This window comes from Malaclemys terrapin, chromosome 4 (genome assembly GCF_027887155.1).
Source record: "Malaclemys terrapin pileata isolate rMalTer1 chromosome 4, rMalTer1.hap1, whole genome shotgun sequence".
In the NCBI taxonomy this organism is placed as follows: domain Eukaryota; kingdom Metazoa; phylum Chordata; order Testudines; family Emydidae; genus Malaclemys; species Malaclemys terrapin.
Window position 1 is genome coordinate 138293834 of NC_071508.1, and position 11393 is coordinate 138305226.

General features: G+C 45.0%; 1 long non-coding RNA gene across 1 annotated transcript; it reads left to right on the forward strand.

The window, feature by feature from the left end:
• Positions 1-4934: 4934 nt before the first annotated feature.
• LOC128835358 (uncharacterized) lies at positions 4935-9909 on the forward strand. The gene is made up of 2 exons (XR_008444637.1): positions 4935-7233; positions 8705-9909. It is a non-coding gene; the product is annotated as an uncharacterized LOC128835358 (long non-coding RNA).
• Positions 9910-11393: the final 1484 nt, after the last annotated feature.

Below are 11393 nucleotides of genomic sequence, written 5' to 3' on the forward strand. Positions count from 1 at the left end.
TATGGCACATTGAGGCCAGCACATAAATGGGGTGATGGCTAGGGAGAGTCATGGCAATGGGGTGAGGGTGGGCATTGCTGGAGTTACAAAAGTTCCTACAGCCCTGTTTATGGATCAGAGCAGAAAAGGTACCAGTCCAGGGTCCCAGGACACTGGGAAGGGAAGCAATAAACTCACCTGGGAGAAGCAGAGCACTCAGGGATGCAACTCAGCATGGAGCTGGCTCCAGTTTCTAGTTGCCCAAAGGAGAAACCAGGCCACAGTGACCTGCCTCCCCAGCCCCACCCAATGACTGTGACTCTCTTCCCCAGGCATCACCCTTTTTATGTGCTGCTCTGCCCCAGCATTTTAAGCGTAAACAAACCCTTAGGCTCTTAAGTCTTTTAGGCACGTCTGAAACTGTCACTCCTACATGCTACAACTCTAGCACTGTACCATCCCTCCATGAGCCTCAAAACCTGCAATTCTGAAATGCCCATTCTAACAAAACAACTAAAAATCAGACACTTGCACTTTCAACTGAATTATCCTGGCGCATCCCTGTCATGACTTATGCACAGGGATGGAGTAAAGCTGCAAGTTGTGAGGAACTGTTGCCGTTTCTAAACTGCACTATCACTGTTCTGAACATTAGCTTAAGAGGAACCAAAATAACAGATCAATGGTTTACAACTTATTTTCATGTATAGGCCCCTACAAAATTTCAAACAGAGGTGTGGACCCCTTTGGAAATTCAGTCTGTAGTCTGACATCCTACCATAGAAGTCTTAGACTGAAAACTGTCTGAACAGAATTCAACTATAAATGTTGCACATGCTCGGCATGGCATTTGATGCAGCATGAGAAATGGTGCTAAACTGTGGCCTTCTATAGCAACAACAACATTTCCCGGTTTTGACCTCTAGGTGGAGGTATTCACGTACTTTTGATTGATCAGAGAAATGGAATGCCTGTTCTGGGATCTGAAACTATTTTCATAGTTACCTTTTACAGACCCCTTAAACATAGTCTGCAGACCCTCAGGGGTCTGTGGAGCACAGGTTGAAAACCACTGTAATAGACAATAGAAGAAATTCATGAACTCACCGTTTCCAATAAAGAATGGCCTCTTTTTTTTCACTCCTTTTCTGAAGGCATTTGCATTAAGACATTTCTTTGTTTAACCATTTTTACTCTTATCTCAGAGCACATAGACTGGAGCAAGAGCTCCACACAATCCTGTGCACAACCTTCAACTGCTGCACAATTCTGGAATCTTCTTCCCAAGTCCCTATGACATCTGTGCCTGACTTCACACAGCCCATTCTGAGCTTCTCCTAGTAGACAGTGGTGATTGTGTATCTGCCTTCTTAGGTGTTTGTAAATCACCTATTACCATGGTAGCTAAGTGCTGCACAATAATGAAAGATATCAATGAGCCCAAAGGACAACAGTCTCACAGCTTCCCTTTGGTCACAGTGTGCACGTGCAGGGTGTTTTTTGGGTTTGGGTGGGGGGCAGAGCCCAAAGGACAACAGTCTCACAGCTTCCCTTTGGTCACAGTGTGCATGTGCAGGGTGTTTTTTTGGGTTTGGGTGGGGGGCAGGGTGTTTGGCTGTTCTTTTCTTCTTGCTTTCTATTCCCTCACCCTGACCTCCCAAACTCCCCACTTCTGTGTTGGCCCTGGGGTGATGCCACTACTTCTCAAAGAAGTGGATCTTGTATTCAGAGCTGAATACAGCAGGTTTACTCCTACCTTCTCTGGCAAAGTTACAGGGGGGAAAATGAAGGCAGAAATCTGGCCCAAGGTTCCCATAACTTGATTTATGTTGCAATTTAGCTCCGCCTTAGATTCATAAGATTGTCATAAAGTTTTACCAGCTCAGGCATAAAGTGTGCTCACCAGCTGTGTAATATGATGATAAATGATGATGATGCAGAAACAAATATTTTACTCTCCAGTCAAAAAAATTACTCACCTTAAGCACGCAGAATTTTGAAAGCCTTTTGGTATACGTGCATGGTCACATCGTGGTTCAGTCCTGTTCTCATAATGGACCCTAATCTGTTGTGACTGGATCCAAGCACTGAATTCACCTTCCTGCCAAGCTCTTGGGTCTGGGTAGTGGCTGATCATTGTACCTAGTTCTGGGTTTCTCTGGTGCAGTCCCCCTGTCTACACCCTTCTTGAGAACTGGGACCCCACAGTCTGGGTGCCTCCACCTTCCAGAGCCCCCCAAGTTCTTAGACACATTCTCCCCAAAGACCACCCTGCTGTGGGAGCTCTGGTTTCTATTTAATCCCTTCAGGGACAATGTGGTGGTAAAGCAAAGAAACTCAAGCTTAGCAAAGGGATTTCTTACACACACGCACACACTACTCTTTAAAAACACAAAGGAATTACAGATCCAGGGGAAATAAACTCCTGAACAAATCCCCCTCACTCTGATCTCACTCTTGGGGTTCATCTGTGTCTTTAGATCAGGCAAAGTCCCTTCTGCCTCCACTACTGCCCCTGGATCCTGTGCCAGTGATGGAATGGTCTCCGTCTGGGGGTTAGGAAGAGCCTCTACCTTTTAAAACAGACTCTGTCCCTCTTTGGCCAGGGGAGAAACTGCAGCTGACCCAGCTATGTGCTCAACTTGGGGAAGGTGGGGAATTCCAGCCACCTCCCTTCTCCCCAGACAGGTTTCTGAGTACAGAATCTATTCAAAGTCAATGGCGCTGCTGGTGGTAACCCCATTGTTTCACCAAGGGAAAGCCATTCAGTGCAGATAGCCCTTGGTGGCTGTCACAGCTTTCCAGACACAGCTTCCTCACTACGTGTCAGGTTCCTGCTACAAAACCAATGAATTAATCCACAGTGATGGTTACAATTACAAATAGTGTTCACAAACCCAAATGGAATTCATACCTGGACACAGACATAACCTCAAACTGTCACATCTCTCCCCCATCGAAGATGAACTGATCCACTCCCAGCATAACAGGGTCCCCCAATCTCCTACCCACTGGGGGTTTTGTCTGCCTGCCATTACCCTCTTGTCATTCTTTTCCCCAAGCCAGGTGTTCTCTGTGCAGCCCCTTCCCTTCATGCCATGGTCTCTGTCTGTCCCTCTTCTCCCCATTTTCACCCTCACCTAGGGTGACCAGATGTCCCAATTTTACAGGGACAGCCCCAATATTTGGGGCTTTTTCTTATATAGACGCCTATTTACCCCCCCATCCTCTATCCTGATTTTTCACACTTCCTCTCTGGCCCCCCTACCCTCATCCCTATGCTAGGGGCTCTGAGTAATCCCTTTCCCAATTCCGGGATATCCCATTTCCACCCCTCCATGCCAGGGGCTATGTGCACCTCTATTTCCTCCTATCCCCAAAATTTCCCCTTCTCCCCCAAATACTATATTTTGTCTAGGAGATAAGCCATTCAGAGTGCTAATATTATACCTGCTCATCTTCCAATAGAGTTTATTATCATACTGCAAGATGTTATCCAATGTCATCAACCAGTAACTTGATCTATAGACAATTGCAGAGATGCATGAAGCTGTGACTGTGCTAAACAGATGCAAGGGGCTCTGTGTCTCCTTCATTTTCCCTCTTTAGGGTTTTCAATTTCCCCCCAATCAATAGGATTCTGGCCACTGTTACCTAGAACATTCTCTGAAACTTTGGAATTAATCAGATGCAACATTCAAAAATTATCATGTTATATACAAACTGACAGAGAAATGCCATTTTTGTAGAGAGACTGACTACTCAGTACAAGAAAAATACGCTTACTTTACAGAACTGCAGACTGGGAACTTGCTACTTTATTTAACTCCATCACAACAGAGTAGGATGGAAACTTCCTTTAACTAAAACAGAAAACAAGAGAGGGATAGAGCATACTCTGAATAACCCTATTAACCCTATCATGCCCACTTTACTACAGACATCAAATGAGTGGATGGCTTTGCAAAGGGCCAGTAAATAGACAAGAAAAGCATACCCCCAATGCTCTTCAAGCACGGCGAGTGTCAGGTACCAAAAAATGGTCCTGTCCCTTTAAAAACAGGACATATAGTCATCCTACTAATAGGCATCACAACAGAGATGAGTCTTCAGGAGCGACTTGAAAGTGAAGAGGGAAAGAGCCTTAAAGGGAAGCTCAGGGATTTCCACTGATTTTCTGAATGCCATCTCTCACTTTCTTGATTTCATTTTTGCACACTTTATAACAGGAAAAAAAAAAAAAAAGGGTAAAGTCAGCACATTTTCACTAGATGGAACAAGTGGAGTGCTCTCCTTTCATGCACATTTAGGGGAGCAGAGAAATTACAAATTCAATTCTTATTCCTGCAAAGCAGAATGCAGTGATATGTAGGATTTTATTTTAGGCCCCGATCCTGCAAACACTTATCATGCACCTCACTTCATGCACGTTAGGCAAGGTTTCAGATGAAGGGGAAAGTCAGTCAGCTGTGAGAAGACTGGAAGATTCCAATCCTGGCAAATAGTGAAGAGAATGTTGGCTGGTCTTGATCATCTGTTTAATGGCTATGTATTTAAAGAGTGTACTCTCAGGGCCAGATCCTCAGCTGGTATAAATTAGCATTGTTCCATTGGACCCCAATGGACCCATGCAGATTTACACCAACTAAAGGCCTGAACCTGAGTCTCTACCCTTGAGAATGTCAGCCAGCTTTTCTCGCTGGCTTGTTTTAAATGGACCACTCTCCCAGAGTTCATGGGATATCAGCTGAATCCAGTGTTTGTGTGTACGTATAGTACAATTGTGCTGTACTAACTATATTATAATAAATAGCAAAGCAATCAGTAATGGTTAAGTCATCTTAAAATCAGACTAGCTTTCTTTTACTTAAATAAGTATCCTTCAGTTTACACTGAAGTATCCTCCAGTTTACACACCCCAGAAAAGCTGTTCCTGCTATTATCATCATTTTAGCCAAAAAGTTTATCAACTTTTATTTTATTTGTTATTCTTGATTCATTTCCCAAGAGTTTAGGCCTAAACTTCCACTGACATGCTCCTGACATAGTTATTTACATCTGCCAAACAAGTGTTAACATGCTACCACTCCATGCTAGTGGTGTTTGACACCCACTTCGCATTTCAGTAGTTCACTGCACAAGGTGCAAGGCAATGGACAATCAGGACAGTCCAGAACAACCTCTGATCTTTTGGCTGTCACTCAAACTATACTATCTTCACAAACTTGCACTTCCCTTAATCTCTACATAATCCTTACCTCAGAGTAATTAAAAACATGCTCCATGCCATTTCATTGGTATCATTTAGCTAAACATTTTCTAATCTGCCTTCTCATTCCACTCACAAGGTCTGTAAATCTTTTGCATGTTGATTTCTTTTTAAATCAACCTTTGTACTTTTCTTTTGACTCCGCACGTTATGTGGAATGTTTTCTTTTTCAGACAGAATACTACCTTTCTCTCCCTCTCCATCACCTCAGCCTTAGGCCATGTCTACACTAGCATGTCTACACTGTCCCAATGCAGCTGTGCCACGGTAAGATCACTTGTGTAGCTGCTCTATGCTGACAGAAGAGAGTTCTCCCGTTGATATAATAAAACAACCTAAACGAGCGGCAATAGGTATGTCAGCAGGAGAAGCTCTCTCACCGACATAGCGCTGTGCACACTACCACTTATACCGGTAAAACTTATGTCTGTCAAGGGGGTGTTTTTTCACACCCCTGAGTGACACAAGTTTTGCCAACATAAGTGGTAATGTAGAGATGGCCTTCCTCACCTGCCCACAACGCCCTATTGAAAGCAACTCTGCCCATGTCTACACTACAGACCTATATAGGTATAACTACGTCACTCAGGGTATGTCTTCACTACCGGCCGGATTGGCAGGCAGCGATCAATCCAGTGGGGATTGATTTATCGCATCTAGTCTAGCACTCTCCCGTCGACTCCTGTACTCCAGCTCTGCAAGAGGTGCAGGCAGAGTCGATGGGAGAGCGGCAGCAGTCGACTCACCGCAGTAAGTCGATCTAAGTACGTCATCTTCAGCTACGTTATTCACATAGCTGAAGTTGCGTAACTTAGATCGATTTCCCCCTCCCCTCCCCCCAATGTAGACCAGGCCTTAGGGATGTGAAAAATCCCCCCTCCCCGAGTGATGTAGTCATACTGACCTAACCCCTCCGTTCAGACAGTGCTACATCAATGGGAAGACTTCTCCCTTCGATGTAGTTACCGTCTCTCAGGGAGGTGGATTAACTACACTGGTGGGAAAAGCTCTCCTGCCAGTGTAGGTGCTTCTGCACTAAAGGACTCTAGCAACACAGGCTGATGCAGCATTTTAAGTGTAGACCTGCCCTCTGCTAGGTGTTTTAACATCTCAGTAATTTTCCTCAGTGAGACGATAGTCATCTCCCTCCCCTCATTATACCCTACAGTAGTGGTGTGCAAACTGTGGGGTGTACCCCCCTGAGAGAGTGCAGAGGAATTTGCAGGGGGGTGAGTGCGACACCAAGCGGCTTGTGCCAGCCCCACATGGCGGGGTCTGGGCCAGACCCTCTAGAGGGCAGGGAGGGAACGCCACCCACTCCCTGACTTACCTCAGAGGGCCACCCAGCCTGTAGGCCAGTGTGCCACGCCAATTTCTGCTCCTGGCAGCTTCTGTGCCCAGCGCTGACTCTGCCCCCGGAGACCATTGCACGCACCTTCCCCACCCTGAGATCCTGAGGGGGAAGGGGCAGAGGGGCAGGTCTGGGCTTTGCCCTAGTGGTGCAGCCTGGCTGCCAGGTAGAAGCAGCCCACTGCTAAGGAAGCCTTGGCTGTGCAGTAATGTAGGGAGGTGCAGGCAGATTCCCTTAACGGTAAAGGGCGAGGAGGGCATGGCTGGAAAAGTTTGTGCACCACTGCCCTACAGTGTTTCTGTTTTAACACTTTTTTTTGGGGGGGTAGAAACACAGTCTTATATGAATCTCCTGTGATGATCCTCTTCTTTATTTGTATGCCTTTGTGAAATAATCACATGATAAACAGAATATATAAATACTCTGGTATTAATGATTTTTACTGTACTAACATGGCTAACAAGGCAAGCATGTGAGTTTGACGTAGCATTTCTCATTACAGACAGCAAATGTTACCATAGTCGTGTTGTTCGCCGACCATTTCTTTTGAACTTTATTAGTTTTTGGCAGTGGAGGAGAGTCAAAGCTGCTGTTACTAAATTTGAACAATTAGCCATGAAGGGGCCTGCAGCAGGTAAGTTTCAACATCTCAGCAATTTAAATGTAATATTGTTTTTGCAGTGAGCAAAGATTTTCATGCTTGAACTACTACATAATAATTATTCAGATGGGGAGTTTATTAGGCTTTACCCCTGCTAGTACTAAAACACAATGAGTTTCAGAAATGCTGAATGATCACAGCTCCTGTTGGCTTCATTTGGAACTGTGGGTGTGTGACAGATGTGAAAACTTGGGAGCCTGGAAACTTCAAAAAGACTATTATATTCAAATGTACCAAATGCTGACAGCATGAGGATTAGTCATAAGCTTTTGTATTTAAAAGTGTCAGATGTATTTTTTGAGCTAGAAATTACATGTTAGCTCCATGGGGGAGTTACTGAGCTCCCCCAAGAACTAAAATCATTGGGGGTGGGGAGCGATAAACTACTGCGGATCTCGGGACAGGTAAAGAACTCCAGAGAAGTACCCAGGGGAAGAGCGGGGGAATTGCATCTACTGGTTCTAAAACTGACATGAGTTTGTAACCAAGAGGTCAATACCCTGCTGGAAGGGTTTGAATGACAGGAAACTTACTAGGGTCTCCATGTGGAAGATGAGTGACACCTTGTATGCTACCTTGCATGTAGACTGTTTATTGTTTTGTTTTCTCTGTAATGCTTTTGTCCTAAAATAAATGTACTGTGCTCTATGAAAGCTGTCTGGTCCCTGGTAACCCTGTCATTGTCCCAGAGAGAGAGCAAACTGCAGGTGTGCATTTAGACTGAGCTCAGACCTGCTGGGTTAATCACAATGAATTGCAGGGGGACTGGAAGCCTAAATACCTGGTCTAGGGGAGAGGGATGCAGGTCCCCAGCCTCCCAGGTGTTCTTATTAAAATCCATCCTTGAAGCAACACTGTTAGCTACAGCTACAATGTGTTTTCCTTGCTCCCTCTGCCATTCTGTTTGACTTGATATAGATATATTAGAAGGTATTGTAAACCCTAATGCCTACTGGCTGAGGGCTCCCCATTTAGGGGAGAAGGTGAAAAGCTTACCCATAGTTGCATCTATGGAATGTTGTTGCTTAAGTTGGAATTTGTTGATTTATTTTGATTGTACACATTTAAATATGTTATTGTACTCATGAAAGGGCAAAACAATTGTGAAGAGCATCCCCTGAAGCAATTGGGTCATCCTGATTTTGTGAGTAGTAGACTTGGGTTTTGTAAAAAATCCAAGCCAAGTACAGAAAAGGGAAAAAGAGCTCTGTCCTAGGTATCAGGAGCTCTATTCTAAAGAGCAAGGAGTATATTAAAGAGCAATTTCCTCACCTGGAAATTCTATGTATGTGGAATAAGTTTGTGGGACCAGGATCTGAGAACAACAGCAGTAGTTCAGAACTGCCTTTACAGCACTGTTACTAGGCAGAGTGGCACAAAGTTGACTTTGTAGCAACCCAACAGATGGTGACAGCATTGAATTGGCTTCATAATGCCCTATTAGGTACGGTATTGCAGAGCTGACTTTGCATCCCTGGCCACCAGAAGCAGAGCTGATATTGCAAGACTGGACCAAGTAGCAGCATGCAGAGTGGGAAGGGTGGGGCAGTTCTCTCTGGACGAGAGCAGACTGGCAGAGGAGTGACACCACATGAATACTACTGAATCAAAGGCCATGTCTACACTACAAAATTATGTCAACCTAACTTATGTCGGCATACAGCCACCATAGTTATTAAATCGTTTGTGTGGGCACACATTTGGCTCCTTGTGTTGGCAGTGTGTGTCCTCACCAGGAGCACTTGTATCAATTGTATTGTCACTGTGGGGCATTGTGGGACAGCTCCTGAAAGCCGGTAACAGTCAATGCAAGCAATGCAGTGTCTACTTTGATGCTGCATCAATCAATCACATCAGTCATGACTGTATGTATGTGACGATGTATCCCATAATGCTTTATGGGAATATGACATAACTGGAATATGTTTTATGCTACATGTGCCATGTAACATATCTCTGTAAAGGTTATGATCTACTGAATCTATTCATCCTATTTGTACACACATATCATTTTTGTACTTGAAGTTATGAATATTGGCTGCATGCTTGCTTGATTTCTAAGTAAGCTTTGTAAGGCATTTGGTCAGCTTCTTTAGAAAGGAATTTGCAAAGTTAAGTGCCCTGTCAAGAAGCACTTAAGGAAGACTGGATCTTGGAATGCTCCAATCCAGATAAGAAGTCTACTTGAGGACGTTCAAGGTAGCATGTGAACAATGGCTTCTGCCTGTAAAAACTGTGAGTCATGCATGGACATGTGACTAGCTCAGGTGACTCCAAACTCCATCTTGGAGCTGGACTTTGCATAGGAAAGAGGAGGGGGTCTCTACCCATAAGAGAAAGTCTATTTAAGCCCATGGGAGACCCCTACATTTTGTCTTCAGCTGGCTAAAGAGAGAGCCTCTCCACCCCCAAGGATACCTGAAAGGAACTGGGACAAAAGACAGTAACTACAGGGGGTGTGAGTGATTGCTGGACCCAGGCTAGCAGGAGACTAATCTGTAAAAGGAAGCTTACTGGTGAGGTTTTTATCTGTACTCAGTTGTATTACTATATTAGACTTAGATTTGCGTGTTTTATTTTATTTTACTTGGTAATTCACTTTGTTCTGTCTGTTACTGCTTAAAACCACTTAAATGTGCTAGCTACAAAGCCTAAGAGTATTAGATTGATTCTTCCTATCTGTGCGCTTGGATTCATTTTCCATAGACCATGGGGGGAGGAGACAAAGCGAACAAAATAAGATAAAGATGTAAGCAGAGTCAGGATGAGCTCTACCCTGACATCTGGTGGTGAATTATGGCGAGTGTGGAAAAGAACTCCAGGGGCTGATCTTGTTTGCATAGGCACACCCACCCGCCTGGCATGAAACAACAGCAACTGAAAGTGGTTACTTTGGCTGGTGTGGGATCCCCAGTTTCTCTGTTATTGGGGCAGGAAGAATAAAGTTTTGTTACCCTGATTCTGTGAATCAAGGCCAGTGGAACTGTTGTATGACAGAAGGACTGAGTGTGTCCTTCACCATTACCTAAGTAGCACTTGCTTGACAAGGGGCATGGGTTACAAAACCCAGTGAACTGAGAGAAGATGGGGATAGGTATTTGTACCTGATAGTATGGTCTATTCCCTGCCCCCTGGTTGAAACACCAATTGTACCATCTCTACTGTTGAATGTCAGAGCTAACTTTGATTCTATTAGGAGTTTAGTTACAGGCTGCTGAGCTGAATTCACTTTGGGCCAATGGTGCACCAGCACTGGGGCTCCCCTACTCTGAGCTGAAATCACAAAAGAGTTAAAGTTATAAAGTGCTGTGTTAAGGGGGAGCCTGAAGCTATATTGCTAAACAGCTGGTAGAGCAATTTGTGGGGACGACTGGAGGAGCATTGAGCGGCGTGGAGCCTTGCGGGGATGGTTGGAGTGGCCCAAGGAACGGCGAGCGGAGCTGTTTGTGGGGGCGGCTGGAGCGGCTTGTAGAGCGGAGCGGTTTGTGGGACGGCAGGAAGTGGACTGGCTCATGGTGAAGGCTGCAGCGGAACCCCACGGAGACACGGCCGGCCTTGGATCATGTAAGGTGCCCCTTAACAACCTGCATCCCCCCATTTTACTCTGGGGCTGCACTGACAAGGGACAGAGACTTTGGGGGTTGTTGGACTTTTGGGACTTTGCGTGGTTGCTGGACCCAAGAGACTTTGGGGGTGTGGGACTCTGGGTGATTTTTGGGTTGCTGGATTCAAGAACCAAAGGGAAAGGACACAGCCCAATTTGCTGGGGTGGGTTTTTTGCTCATGGTTTGTGTTAGGAATCCTGTTTGTGGTGTTTTTTCCAATTTTAATGCTGATGTCGTTTATCTCATGTTATTAAACATTTTCTGCTACACTCAGACTCCGTGCTTGCGAGAGGGGAAGTATTGCCTCTTAGAGGCACCCAGGGTATGGTATGTAATTGTCCCAGGTCACTGGGTGGGGGCTTGAGGCGGTTTTGCATTGCGTTATTGAAATGGAACCCCTAGATACAGAACCCGGCCCTTGTTGCTGCCAACTTAGATGGGCAGAAGGGTTACAATAGAAAGAAGAAATATGTTTTACAAAGAGTTACAACAGGTCAGCAGTTAGACAAAACCACATCAAACAGAACA